The sequence below is a fragment of the Schistocerca serialis genome, chromosome 7, assembly GCF_023864345.2.
Source record: "Schistocerca serialis cubense isolate TAMUIC-IGC-003099 chromosome 7, iqSchSeri2.2, whole genome shotgun sequence".
NCBI lineage: Eukaryota > Metazoa > Arthropoda > Insecta > Orthoptera > Acrididae > Schistocerca > Schistocerca serialis.
Window position 1 is genome coordinate 202,929,859 of NC_064644.1, and position 14,879 is coordinate 202,944,737.

Here is a 14,879-nt window from a genome sequence, read left to right on the forward strand (position 1 = left end):
CATAATATCGGGCAGTTTCAGACGCAAATGGGTTGCAGATGACTGTTTTGGCGCCAGCTTGCTATTACTCTCCAAATGGCTTGCGAACGAAGCCCGCAGTGATCGTTAGACTGTCATAAAACTAGAACGGCGGAAAGAAAGCTCAAAAGAAGGAGTCTAAATCGAAATGCATGCAAAAATAGCGATTTATCTGATCCGACAGCTAACGGCTTAGTATTTTATAGTGTCGTCAACGAATACAGATAGAAAAAGAATGACATTTATGAGCAATTCAGAAGGAGACATGTGTCGGCATGAATAAATTTCGCATGAAGTGTAGGAGAAACACAATAACTCAACAGAGAGGAGGCTCATGAGGCAGACGAAATGCGTCGGATCGCTACTAATGGCTATGTACATATTTATAAAAATAGAGCACTTTTCACGACAACAATTCATGAAATTTTTACTAACATTTGCCCATCATCGATTGCTGAAATCTAATTCCAGTGTAACACTGCAGCACCACAATATAGAAAAAATCCAATGGTAGTTTCGGTTCACCGAGTCATCACAAATCGGAAGATATCTTATGGTTTACCTGCGAGTTATTTTATCACGCTTCGATTTAAAAAAACGAGTCTATGTTATTAGTTACTGACTTCTGTGTGAGCTAAAACGACTGACTGACTGGTATTTTATTCCCAATATTGTGTTTTAGTTATAAAAGCAAAGTCTAATCATGCCATCATTTACCATTTTTGTCACTGATATTGAGCTTTGCTTACCATGTCATATTAAAGGATATGTATACCAACTGATTTCAGCGTGAGAAGAATGAAATAAAGGTTCTCTTGTCTTTCAGTACAATTTTCTGTATGACAAAAGGCAATATATTGTTGTAATAATATCAACCAGAGCTGCCCTTTTATATTCTATTTGTCGTAGTTCCACTTGGCTGTTACGATATTTATTTATGTGTCAGAGATAAGATGTACAGTTAAATTTGTATCTTTGACAAGCATCGACAAATTAATATCGTATTCGACATATAGGATTGACTTTTCTTCAGAATTGGGAAACATTCATTACAAGTAAGTAACCTATTTAGTAATAGTAATGTTAAAATTAGCTTCATCACAGATGGGGATTAATGAACTTAGATGCCCTACAGTGCTTAGAGCCATTTGAAGTAAGTAACTCATGTCGTAATAGTAATTTTAAAATTAGCTTCTTCACAGATCTGGACTGATGACCTCAGATGCTGAGTCCCATAGAGCTTAGAGCCATTTGAAGCACTTTTTTCACAGATAATAAACTAGGAAGAAAATTAATACACAGAACAGACAAAGTTAAAAAATCCAGTCCAACCGCAAGTTCCAACCATTCCATTCTTCATAGAGCTAAAGATGGATGCTACATAAAAGTCTTAGAAGAAAGATTTCGACACACATTCGGCAAAAAATCCGAATAACATTTTGAACGACGGAACGTAAATAGAAATGAAAAATGTGTTCTGAACTTCAATAAAAAGCATATCGGTTAAATAGAATAATCAAAAATTCTAAGTTTTATGTGCTATGTTAATCTATTTCCTTCAAAGATATACACTACTGGCCATTAAAACTGCAACATCAAGAAGAAATGCAGATGATGAACGGCAATTCATTGGACAAATATATTATACTAGAACTGCCATGTGATTACATTTTCACGCAATTTTGGTGCATAGATCCTGAGAAACCAGTACCCAGAACAACCACCTCTGGCCGTAATAACGGCCTTGATACGCCTGAGCATTGAGTCAAACAGAACTTGGATGGCGCGTACAGGTACAGCTGCCCATGCAGCTTCAACACGATACCACAGTTCATCAAGAGTAGTGACTGGCGTATTGTGATGAGCCAGTTGCTCGGCCACCATTGACCATTTCAATTGGTAAGAGATCTGGAGAATGTGCTGGCCAGAGCAGCAATCGAATATTTTCTGTATCCAGAAAGGTCCGTACAGGGCCTGCAACATGTGGTCTTGGATTATCCTGCTCAAATGTAGGGTTTCGCAGGGATAGAATCAAGGGTAGAACCACTGGTCGTAACACATCTGAAATTTAACGTCCACTGTTCAAAGTGCCGTCAATGCGAACAAGAGGTGACCGAGACGTGTAACCAATGACATCCCATGCCATCACGCCGGGTGATACTCCAGTATGGCGATGAGGAATACACGCTTCCAATGTGCGTTCACCGCGATGTCGCAAAACACGGATGCGACCATCATGATGCTGTAAACAGAACCTTGATTCATCCGAAAAAATGACGTTTTGCCATTCGTGCACCCAGGTTAGTCGTTGAGTACACCATCGCAGGCGCTCCTGTCTGTGATGCAGCGACAAGGGTAACCGCTGCCATGGCCTCCGAGCTGATAGTCCATGCTGCTGCAAACGTCGTCGAACTGTTCGTGCAGATGGTTGTTCTCTTGCATACGTCCCCATCTGTTGACTCAGGGATCGAGACATGGCTGCACGATTTGTTACAGCCATGCGGATAAGATACCTGTCATCTCGACTGCTAGTGATACGAGGCCGTTGGGATCCAGCACGGCCTTCTGTATTACCCTCCTCAACCCACCGATTCCATATTCTGCCAACAGTCATTGGATTTCGACCAACGCGAGCAGTAATGTCGCGATACGATGAACCGCAATCGCGATAGGCTATAATCCGACCTTTATCAAAGTCGGAAATGTGACGGTACGCATTTTTCCTCCTTACATGGAGCATCACAACAATGTTTCACCAGGCAACGCCGGACAACTGCTGTTTGTGTATGAGAAATCGGTTGGAAGCTTTCCTCATGTCAGCACGTTGTAGGTGTCACCACCGGCGCCAATGTTGTGCGAATGCTCTGAAAGGCTAATCATTTGCATATCACACCTGTCGGTTGAATTTCGCGTCTGTAGCACGTCATTTTCGTGATGTAGCAAATTTAATGGCCAGTAGTGTGGATCCAATAATAATTCTTATCACTGACCCATAAATCGGTATTGTTTCTACGAAGCAGATATATGACAAAAAAGAAGCGTTTCAGATTTGAAGAATAACATTTAAGATCTTATAGTGTAAGTAAAAACCGTAATAAAAGCAAAAGTTGCATAGGCACGGTGATAAAACTTTGATCGTGGAGGCAGCAGTACAGCATACACAGGAAATATTAAAGAAATGATCGCATTGTCAGATTTACATGACAATCTCGTATCTGCTCAAAATTATTAGTGATCAACTAAAGAGCACAGAGGAGTCACTTTCTTTCTTACACTGTTCACAGTAGTGGTTTGTGAGCAGATGCATGTCTCCTTCTTCACAGTTACTTCTGCTTGTCTTCCTAGATTGTAGTACATCTTCAGTGACATTATCATTCACGTTTATTAGTTCATCGCGCCATTTATGATGCTCCCCGTTTTTATTAAAGCGGATTTGTGAACAAATATGGTCACATTTGTTTACAAAATATGACAGTAAACATGTGACGTGTTAAGGCAGTGAAAGGAACCTGTGACCACTGGAGACAGTGCCACAAGTTCGTCCGAAAAAATGTAACACAGCACATAGACACATATCATACTAACAAATGTAAATCCATCTGATTATGGAGGTTTAAACCTTTGAAACGCGTCGTGTAGATAGATAAACAGTGACTGGTAACACTAAACTTGTAGTTTCATTTAACGTGAACGATACTTAGCGTCAACGCTAGACGGGGAATGACTTGAGAATTCAGCTGATGATCTAAAGGGCTGCTAATACCATCACTTTAACCGAGCGAGGTGGCGCAGGGGTTAGCACACAGGACTCCCCACAGGAGGACGACGGTTCAAATCCGTGTCTGGCCATCTTGTTTAAGGTTTTCCGTGATTTCCCTAAATCTCTTCAGGCAAATGCCGGGCTGGTTTCTTTGAAAGGGCACGGCCAACTTCCTTCCCCATCCTTCCGCAATCCGATGGGACCGATGACGTCGCGGTTTGTTGCCCTTCCCCCAAATCAACCAACCAAGCAACCATCATTTTTAAATTATGGTGCAATATTGTTTTAGTACTGTTATTTGACCAATTAATTTTATTTATAACCCAAGTATAATAGTTATGGTAGATGGAAGAAGTTAAGGCACATCTGGCACTCGTATATATCTCTACAAGTCTTACGTACGTGGAACGTTGAACATTGCTCACATAATATTCTGCGTATATTTATCGTATGACGTTATTCGTGTCGTTTATAGAGCAGTGCTTAAGAAAGCGGTGCTATTAGTTGCTTGCATGGAATTATAATTTAGTAGTGATATATCTAATAGCGGTTCGTCCATTCTGAGAAATGATATTTGTATGTGGGAAGGCTTTACGGCTGTGTTTGCCAACAGCCTTGCCGCAGTGGTAACACCGGTTCCCGTCAGATCACCGAAGTTAAGCGCTCTCGGGCTGGGCTAGCACTTGGATGGGTGACCATCCGGTCTGCCGAGTGCTGTTGGCAAGCGGGTTGCACTCTGAGGCAAACTGAGGAGCTGCTTGACAAGTAGTGGCAACGGTCTCGGAAACTGATATACGGCTGGGAGAGCGGTGTGCTGAGTACAAGCCCCTCCACATCCGTATCCAATGCCGCCTATGGGTTGAGGATGACACGGCGGCCGGTCGGTACCATTGGGCCTCCATGGCGTGTTCGGGAGGAATTTATTTATATATTTTTTATTTTTATTTTATTTTATTTTATTTATTTATTTATTTTTGCTGTGTTTGTCATTTGTTCTCGTCGGGAATGTTGGTGTTTCTTTACAAGAAGCAGGTTACAACCAGTGTCTTAAAATAAAACAGTATTGGATTTTTCGTCTGACTGCTTCCTCTTTTGGCCTTTCCTTCTTCGTGAGCTGGTCATATAGCTGTCTACCAGAGGGCTCAACAAAATAATTTGTTTTACCTTCGACCACTAGATAAATACCTAAAATGATAAATAAGAAATTTTTCAGACAAGATCCTGTGTTAAAATATTTTGATTTCCTCAATAGAGCGGTGCCAACAGTTCTAGCTGTCATCTTCGAACATCAAAACCTGTCGAAACCGGTCACTGAGGGAATAAAAATATTTCAACACGCGATTTTGACTGCAAAAACTCTTATTTGTCACTAAAGATGAGATCGCACGCAGCAACATTTCCAGCTTATGTAAATTACTGAAGAGTTTCAGATTCTCACGTGCTACTCATTAATTACATGTTTCGTCATCCCTCTTCACTACTTGAGTACGTTTTCTGCTCTTCGGTTATATCATCTCATTTTTCTTTCTTAACAATTAAAATTAACAGAGTGTATTTAAAAATACAATGTATTACCTTCCCATGCAGATAAAGCAAACCCCGAAATTCCGCAGTAAATGAAGTTGAACATCTATGTGTAAGTGACAATCTTAAACTCGTAAAGTTTTTAAAACACAGTGATACACAAAAAATATTTCAACTGGTAAGAGATGTTTCCAGTAGCCTACATTTTTATGCTTTTCTCAATGACGAACGTAAATCCTTTTGATAATAAATTTCATAACAGAGTGAAACGACCTGCTACTTAGTTATCAAGGAAAAAGTCTTTAATCCGTATTTGAACTAAGGTGTATTCTATGTCAGACATTTTATTTCAGTGGGTAGATTGTCAAATATTTTCATAGATGGCAAATGTCGTCCTTTTCTGCGTCGAAGCTAGATTCATTAAAGAGTAATGAAGACCATTTGTCCATCTAATGTTGTACTTGTCAGTACCTGTGTTACTCTCGAGCTCAGATAGATTGTTGATAGCAATGCAGGATGTACGAGGGCGTACTGAAAAGGAATGCCTCAAATTTTGTGTGTGTGAGAACTCTTAAAGTTTGTTAAAATAAAACAAACGTTATTAGCATTCTACATTTTTATTCTTAATGTCTACGTAATTGTAGCCTTCTGCTGCTAAATTGCTCCCAATTGTAGCGTGACGTATGGCGGTGTGGAAAGTAACTATTTCAGTGAGTGATAAACAGCGTGCTGTAGTCGAGTTTCGAATTCGAAGAGTTCGTCGACAAAACAGTACCCTCTGTTCAGCAAGACAAAGCCAGACCACACACGAGCGCTGGGACATCTGCAACACTTCTACGCCTTGGATTCACTGTCATCGATCATCCTTCACATAGTCCCGACTTGGCCCCATCCACATTTTGATCTTTCTCCAAAACTTGAAGAATACTTCTGACGACTTCACGTTGATAGTGACGAAGCGATGCAAGCAGAGTTGAGGTTATAGGTCCGTCAACAAAGCCATGCAGTCTACAGTGACAGTATCAACAAATCAACAAATTGGTCTCTCGTTGGGAGAAATTTTTCGTCGCCTGGGTGGCTATGCTGAGAAACAAATATGTAGGCGTGGAGAATCAAGATGTAGAATGTCAATAATTTTTTAAAATATTTAAGAGCTTTCACATGAAAAATTCGGAGGCTTTGTTCTTCAGTATATCCCTGTACGGCGATACTGTAAGTATGAGTATCTTATCATCAGTTTTCGTCACAGAGAGCGGATAAATTTGACAGCTGGAAATGCTCATGTGTTACTGATTCATGTTGTTCCTTCGTAATTAATATGTGCCTAAAAAGAAATAACTCATTTTTCTTTTTAACTTCCTGTGAACCTTCGCATTTCTTAACTTTTGGTCTGAATTCATCAGCTGAGTAATATCTCCTGTTCAGTCGGCATTTCTTCGAAGTCATTTCTGTGTTGCCTCCTTTTCTTTGTCTTTTTTTTTTTTGCTTTAGAAGAAAGTGTAAATCTTCCTAGTTAATCTATTTTTCTTTGCCCTCTCTCTGATGTCCACAGAGCGTAACACAGCTCTTCCTAATCTTGACTTTTGTTCTAGGACAGAATGAGAACATTTCCTCATTTGGTTTCAAAACATTACTTCCCTGTTTGCTCTTTATTTGACCTAATATTTTTTGCAGGATTCTTCTTTCTGTCTATTTCAAGTCTTGTAATGTCCTTTTGCATCCGGATGATAGTAATGTTTCCGACCCATAGCAGACTTTTGGTTTTACAACTGTTTTATAATACCTCAACTTTATAAAACATTTTTATCGTTAATATCTCCGACTGTCATGCATGCTTTTCCATTTTTTTAGCCCTGATATTAACTATTTCATCTTCACTTTCTATGCTTAGGGCAGCAATAAAATTCCTCTATCGTTATTGATATTTATTTTGTGCCTTCTTTTGTGCAGTGGGCAAATCAATGAAAGGAAGGAGAAGAAAACTGAATAGTTGTCTTGACCTGGTCCTTGGTTGGCCAGTAGTGACGCAAATAAAAAACCAGTTATAATCAAATATCAGTGATTCCTTTATTAATGTTTTATTTGGTGTGTCATAAAAAATTCACGGTTTACGATGGATGGGCTATTGAAGTAAATCATCTGTACCACTGTATCAATCTTATCATCACTCACGTAGAGGTGTATTGTTGCTCATCATCATCACTGTTGGTTGTTCGCGTCCTCCTGCGAACGTCACACATACCTCTAATTAATATCTTTTGTGCAGTAGACACTGTTTGACCAGCTGAGGAGTTGCCCAAAAATATTATCCCATAAAAGAGCAGTGAAAGAAAATATACTGCCAGAAGTTGGCAGATAATCTCTTGGCAAAAGTGGATAAACGCAAAAACGGTTTCTCGAGTTTGAGTCTCAATCAATTATTATTTATTTAGAGTATGGCTAGCATCACGTCACACATGGAAACAATTTTTCTTTTATAATACGTATACAGATATTTTATACACAGGAAAGAAAGTTATGATTATAAGGAGGTTAAATTTACTACATTTACAAAGCAGAGAAGGTTATAGACTTACATACAACTGTTGAAAATTCAAAACTGATGCCTTAGTGATCCTCCGGATCTCCAGGAAATGGTCAATTTGGGCACATGGACATGATGTGCTGAACACTTTGTCGTTCTGCACCACGGTTACCGCTGAGCGATGTTGTTAATCCCCTTTTGTACACTGAGGCAACACATCTTCCATTATTTGTCCTTATTATATTGATTTCAGGCCAGATCTTGCGATGCTCTTCAAATCCTGGCGACCTTGTTGACTTCAGTTTTTCTGGGGTTCTGTTGTTCTCCTACATTTCTGTCCATCACTATTCTGCTGTTGCTCCGTTGCGCACCAGAGATTTAGTACGTAATGACTAAAAACATTCTACACTATTAATCATTTCTTGTTGGTATACTAGGGTAATTGGAGGAGTGATATTTTAAATTTATTTTTCAAAGTTTAATGCTAGTCCATTTGTGCAAAATCAGCCATCAACTTTCACATTAAGATGATTTAATATTTTCTGTGGGCGAATACCAATCCCATCCACTGGTCTGATGCCTTCAATCGAGAAGCTTCTGACTGGCAAGTTGGAAAGCCCTGCGAGTTTCTCTCTGGCCACTAAATAGGATAGGGCGACTGGTGACCTTCTGCGAGTTCCACGAAACCGCAGCGCGGCCCGGCGGCCTTAATCTGCTCCGCGCGACGATAAATCACCGGCGCCGCTTTTACCTGCCGGGAACAAAAGACACCTGCCGCTCGCGTCGCGCTGTTGGTTATTGGCGCCCCCGCAGACCCCGCAAACGAGCCCCCAAGCCGCGGGGCGCCACGGGCGGGTGAACCGCGCCCTCTGGGGTCACGCCGGTTTACTCCCTGATGATCGACACATACAGTGGGCGGAGGCGGACATGGCCAACGAACGTCGTTAAATCTTGTTTATTTACTTCTGAAGATGAGACGTCAAGGAAGCGATCAAAAGCTGTCGATCGTATAACATCTAATTTCTCTTTCGTGTACCAGCTGCGTCCGTAGTAATTACTCACAGTTTCAGTAAATCCGTCTATGCAACTACTAAAAATTCATATACACACGTCAAAAACAGTTTTGCATCACCTCGGTTCCGGAACCTGTACAGATAATGGGAAAAAGAGATAAACATAAACATCATTTTCGCCATTTTTGTTGCTCATGAAAACCACACATTGCATGCTGTACCACCATACAGCGAGACCTTCAGAGGTGGTGGTCCACACTGGTACCTCTAATATCCAGTAGCACATCCTCTTGCATTAATGCATGCCTGTATTCGTCGTGGCATACTATCCACAAGTTCATCAAGGCGCAGTTGATACACACTCTCCCACTCCTCAACGGCGATTCGGTGTAGTTCCGTCAGAGTGGTTGGAAGACACGACTTCAACAAACAGCCCTTTTCAATCTATCCCTGGCATGTGCGATAGGGTTCATGTCTGGATAACATACTGGCGACTGTAGTCGAGCGATATCGTTATCCTAAAGGAAGTCATTCACAAGATGTGTACGATGGGGGCGCAAATTATCGCCATGAAGACAAATGCCTCGGCAATATCAGTCGGTGGATGGCATGGTTAAACTGCTGACTACACGAGCCATGCACCTACTTCCTGGTGGAAAGAGTGGAACCGACCGGCTGTCGGATCCACTCCGTCCAACAGGCGCTGCTCATGCATGGTTATTTACATTTTTGGGCGGGTTTAGTGACGTCTCTGAACAGTCAAAGGGACTGTATCTGTGTTCCAAAGTCACAGTCACGTACACAAGGTATAAAAGGGTAGTGCATTAGCGGAACTGTCGTTTGTACTCAGGTGATTCTTGTGAAACGGTTTCCGACATCATTATGGCCGCACGATGGAACTTAACAGACTTTGAACGTGGTAAGATAGTTTCATGGTTGGAGCTAGACGCATAGGTCATCCTGTTTCGGAAATCATTAGGGAATACAATATTCCGACCGCCACAGAGTCAAGACTGATGGTAACAAATTTCAGGCATTACCTCGGACCACGTACAATGCAGTAGCCGACTGACGTCACTTAACGACCCAGACCAGAGACGTTTGCGTAGAGCTATCGTTGCTAACAGACAAGCAACGTTGCCGGAAATAGCAAGAGAAATCAATGCGGAAAATACGAAGAATCTACCCGTTAGGACAGTGCGGCGGAATTTGGCCTCAATGGGCTATGACAGCAGACGATCCACGCGATTGCCTTTGTTAACAAAACGACACATCCTGCAGCGCCTCTCCTGGTCTCATTGCGGTATCGGCCGGACTCAAGACGACTGCAAGACTGGCCTGGTGAGATGAGTCCCGATTTCAGCTGGTAGTGGTTCGAGTGTGGTGCACACCCCACGAAACCATCGACCTATGTTCTCAACAAGGCACTATGCAAGCTGGTGATGGTTCCATAATGGTTTGGGTCCAAGTGAACTGTTCACTGAATGGAAATGATTACGTTCGGCTATGTGGAGACCATCTGTGACGATTCATGGTCTCGATGTTCCCTAACATCGATGGAATTATTAGAGTTGAAAATGCACTATGCAACAGGATCACAATTGTTCGTCACGGGATTGAAGAACATTTTGGACAACAGTGATTTGGCCATCCCGATCACCCGGCCTCAATCCCATCGAACAGTTATGGGACACAACAAAGAGGTCAGTTTGTGTACAAAATGCGACACCGGCAACACCTTAGCAGCTGTAGAGGCAGCATGGTTCAATATTTCTGCACGGACTTCCAGCGACTTTTTCAGTGTATGCCACGTCGATAAGCTGCATTGCGCTGGGCAAAAGGAGGTCCCACACAATATTAGGAAGTATCCCACAACTTTCGCCATCTCATTTTGTACTCTGTAAGGTGCCTCTTACGTGAGGAAGACATTTTTACCAGTCTTAATTAATTATTGTCTCTTATTGATGTATTCACGATAGTTAGGAAGTTCTGTAGGCCGTAGCCGGCCATGAGTCGGAGAGCATTTCCCACGCTGGCTGGCTAGGTGACGAAGCGACCGTATGTCGCGCGTAGTGGGGTGGGGCTCGGCGCAATACCGTAGCAACAAGCGTCAGCCTGGGAAATATACATGACGGGAAGTACCGCCATCTTGGCGCCAAACGTACCGATTTTGGTTATTTGTATTTAATAATTAAAATCATTTATGACAACAAGAATACTAGGAGGAGCCTCTGGATGTTTAAAACTATTTATCATAATTTTACCTCGTTAAAATTCACACAAAACAAATGCATATCTTAGTAAGTACGAACTTGATCGGAAATCCACGAACTGTGACGAAACTAGTAAGAGAGACGGACTGCGCGCGAAAGTCGGCAGTCGGTGTTAAGAGCTCGTCCTGTCCTTATCGAAAGCAGCCATGCTCTCGGTTACGAGTAGTTTGTGACATGAGTGTTTCATTATTGATCTAATAGGAATAAAAGTCATATTACGACATTCTGAATGTTAATATCGAGTAAATAGGTACCCCAATGTTGATCGATAGCAATTGCAGATAATTAGCTTCCACCGACAGAGACATCCAATGCGCCAATGAAGAATCTGCAACGGACGACATTCACGAGAGCTGCACCGCTCACAGGTAGAAGGAAATCCGACGACACGACCCACCAAGGCGGATCAGGGATGGTCCGACTACTCGCAAATTCCGGGTGGAAATGCTGACCAGTTATACTGTACGTCACATATACCACCCTCTACAGACTCGCGGCTAAGCTGCGTAATAACAGTATCAGTTTAGAAGCGAGGGGATCTTGCAACCTCACATACTAAGATACCTCAGAGATATATTGTCTATGGCCCCAGACGCCATGTGTATGAATTAAATCTTTCGGTATAAACTCTTCTTGTCTTTAAAATCCGGGAATGTGTGCTCTTTCGTTATAAATCCATTAAAAGATGCACATGGGGAAGGAGTACAAAGTCACAATAACGTTGATCAGTGAGTGTGCCTTGTTCAAAGATTTGAATAACGGTACTCCCCCCCCCCCCTCCCCCCCCCCATGCAACATTTCGCCTGCCCACTATAAAACATGACCACCAAATTGATCATGTTCGACAATACTGGGCGTACCCTCATATGGCGAGAGGAGAAAAAACATATCGCACCGAGGAACATTGTCGAACATGATTGTTCTGTCGTATGATGTGGGGAGACATAATGCTGCATGGGTGTTTTGACCTCCAAATTTTTGAACACGGTACACTTACCCGTCAAGATTGCTGTGACATTGAACTCCTTCTCCATGTGAGCCTTTTTAGGGGTGCACACGGCCGTGACTTCATTTATATGGACGACAACGCGTGAGCGCATCGAACAACGCATTTGGAGCAGCTGTTGGAACGATAGGATATTCAGAGAATGGACTGGTCTGACTGTTCCTCCAACGTAAATCCCACCGAACAAATGCGGTAATGCGTTGGAAAGATGTATCGCAGCACGTCCACATATACATCACCGACTATCCAGCAGTTTAACAGTCGCACTGCTAGAGGAATGGAACGCCGTACCGTAAGAACTCCTTGTCAACCCCGTGGTCGGTGCGGGAACACGTTGCAGAGCTTCCATTGTCCAGGGAGCAATCATAAATCACGGTGACCTCAGTGTAGTTATTGTCTTGGAATGAAAATGTCATTCCTGTTTTTCTCATTATCTATTTCTTTCAGTTATCTTCCATACTGTGTTGTGGCAGTTCTTTCTAAGTACGGTCCAAGTTTCATCGAGCTACGTTATTTGGCAGTGTCACATCATGTGAAAGTTACTTTCGTCCTTAAGGTAAGCACACCATTGTGCACATAATGCAGGAAAAATACAAGTGGCCGGAAAAGATTTATAAAAAGAAGATGCCGGAAACCGTGATCGGTTACTGTCACATGTTAGCGCAAAATTATCAGTACCATGCTTTGTTGCGAGTATTTCACTACATTGTTACGTTTGAAAGAGTGAAAGGGGTAGACGTGTTTAGTGATCAGGTGGAAGCTACACAGAATGGGGTTCGGATGACAAAAAGGTGCTAGTTCGTTATCGAGTGTTATGTGGAACACAATTCGCAGAAAACAAGTGCGGAACTTTCACTTCCAACCATTTAAGTCTAGCCTCAATGATGCTTTAACGCAAAGAAACAGTTTCCTATTCATGACCAACACACCTTTTTTAGATGCCTCGAGCCAAAGCTGTAATGTTCATTAATGAGAGTTAATTCAACGTTAACCTTTTCTATTTTCCGGGCAGTTTTATTTTGTCCGCATAGTGTCAAACTTTATTTAGACCACTTGTCCTTCGATGGTTGCACCAACACCTTTAGGCCAAAGGAAGCTTTTACATAGACTTTCACAGTGGGTGCTCAACCATTACATTGTGTGACTGATAAACAGAATGCACCACGTACAATAAATAATTATTGGGGCTGCAATTCCCTTTTCAACCACTGCTTCAAGTCGTATAACTGCAGGCTGGTTTTGGTGTAAGCTGTAGACAAATTTTCTTACTGCTCTTTATTCATGTCATCTTCAGAATTTCAAAAAGTGTTTTCCTGTCAGCTCTGTCAAATGTTTCCTCTAAACCTACAAATTTCATAAATGTCAGTTTCCTTTTCATCCTCCTGCCTTCTATGACACATGACACATGAAGTATTGTCTTGTGTGTTCTTACATTTCTCCGGAACCTAACCTGACCTTCGCCGACATTAAGGTCAACCAAACTTTCTAATTTTCTGCAAATAATTCCTATCAGTATTTGGCATCGTTACTCATTAAAACTAAGATATCAGCAGTATCCATACCTGTCAGCGAGAGCCTTCTTTGGAATTGTAAATAATGGATAGTTGTGTAAGCTCGCAGCGTTTTTCTGTAAGTTGCATAAACACAACAGGTACGTATAACACAAAATTTAGTCATCAATAATATATTCTCTTTCACTATTTAGAACAGTCTGCCAAAGCTAGGGTAGCTTTTCCTTTCCGCGACTGTAGAAACTTGAGGCGAAGAACTCATCAAGCCATCTTTGGAGCGCACTTTCACGGAGAAAAGAAGTTCCTTAGCACTTCCCAACGCAGCTACTTTGTAGGGTTTTTTGTCAATATAGCAGAATGCGGGCAGGCGATATTGTGGAGTAGTATCACTTGAGACAGTCTTCTGGTCAATTTTCCTGGTTGGAGTCTGCAAGACGTCTCAGTTGGTGGCAATAAATGTCAGTAGCGATGGTTACACCTCGTGAAGAAATTCGTAGCACACCACACCGTCGCTGTTGCACCAGATTCATAACTTTATCTTCTGTGTATGCGCTCAGGTATCCGTACGAGGAGTTGCTGCTTAGTTTGGGCTCAATAATTCCTTTCTTTTGTTTTATTAACATAAAGACTCCATTTCTCGTCACCAGTAACGAAGGGACAGGAATGGCCGGTGTTGTTTACGAGCCAATTGATGATGAGCAAGTAGAGACGCACATATGGCTACCTGATGATTTTTGTGAGTTTGCCATGTGATACGTTCTCCACTGCAAGCAAATGTTTCACGATGGTGGAATGATTACAGTTCATGAAATTTGCTAGTTCTCGAGTACTCTTGCGTGGATCAGAGTGGATCAATGCGTTTAAACGATTTTCATCCAATCCCGAAGGTCATCGTGTACGTGGAGAGTCACTAATGTCAAAACGATTCTCGTTAACACGGTACAAATGTTTCTGGCTGCCTCCGGCGCTGTCACCCCACTATTCAACTGCAACGGAGGACTATGTCTCCATTTCTCCAATGGATACTCCATTTTCTAGCTTCTCGGCTCCGCACCCTATCCGCAAATGACAATATGTAAAGTCAAATATCAACAGTGATCAACAAATAAAAAATACCAATCGACAAATAAATCAATATCGAACGAAATAGCAACATGCAAACAAAAATGCTACAAACTTATGCACCAACTTAATATTACGATATATGTCCGATGCGTGTATGCCAGTATGTGGTGTAAGAGGCGGAATGG

At 41.9% G+C, this 14,879-nt stretch overlaps 1 pseudogene; it reads left to right on the forward strand.

Annotated features, from left to right (window-relative positions):
- The first annotated feature begins 4,383 nt into the window (after positions 1–4,383).
- On the forward strand, positions 4,384–4,501 carry LOC126413625 (5S ribosomal RNA; annotated as a pseudogene).
- The last annotated feature ends 10,378 nt before the right edge of the window (positions 4,502–14,879 follow it).